This window comes from Sinocyclocheilus rhinocerous, unplaced genomic scaffold, assembly GCF_001515625.1.
Source record: "Sinocyclocheilus rhinocerous isolate Xijiao unplaced genomic scaffold, SAMN03320098_v1.1 scaffold2216, whole genome shotgun sequence".
Taxonomy (NCBI): Eukaryota; Metazoa; Chordata; class Actinopteri; order Cypriniformes; family Cyprinidae; genus Sinocyclocheilus; species Sinocyclocheilus rhinocerous.
In genome coordinates this window covers 378,312-378,701 of record NW_015641008.1, presented here as the reverse complement: position 1 = coordinate 378,701, position 390 = coordinate 378,312, and the positions used below count along the sequence as shown (strand labels likewise).

Sequence of the window (390 nt, the reverse complement as noted above, 5' to 3'; positions counted from 1 at the left end):
AGGTACAAAGTCAGTCACAAAAAAACAGAACACTAAAATCAAGCAACAAGGCATTCAATTTGATCAGTTATATATTCATAGTGAAGTGTCATTTAAGCACATTGCAACATCTAGACTAGTCCACATTCCGCTAAAGAACACATATTCAAAAATGAAATAAAACAAACCAATAAAACATTTAATTCATGGGGATGAACACAGAAACTAGCCTCATTATGAAGCCTCTTATTAAATGGAATTATCTGTAGTCTCCTAAGGCTGGAATACATTACACAATTTTTGCCCCGATTTACAGTCTGGAGAAGTTGACACTAGTTGCCAAAGGTCAGAGCCAGTCTGCAGATTTGAGTTGACAGAAAATCGATTAACTTAAAGTGACAACCATCAGTT

The 390-nt window shown here is 35.1% G+C and overlaps 1 protein-coding gene across 2 annotated transcripts in view; it reads left to right on the top strand.

Annotated features, from left to right (window-relative positions):
* The window catches only part of LOC107753429 (renalase-like), a 65,939-nt gene that overhangs the window by 1,042 nt on the left and 64,507 nt on the right, over positions 1-390 (top strand). The window lies entirely within an intron of this gene.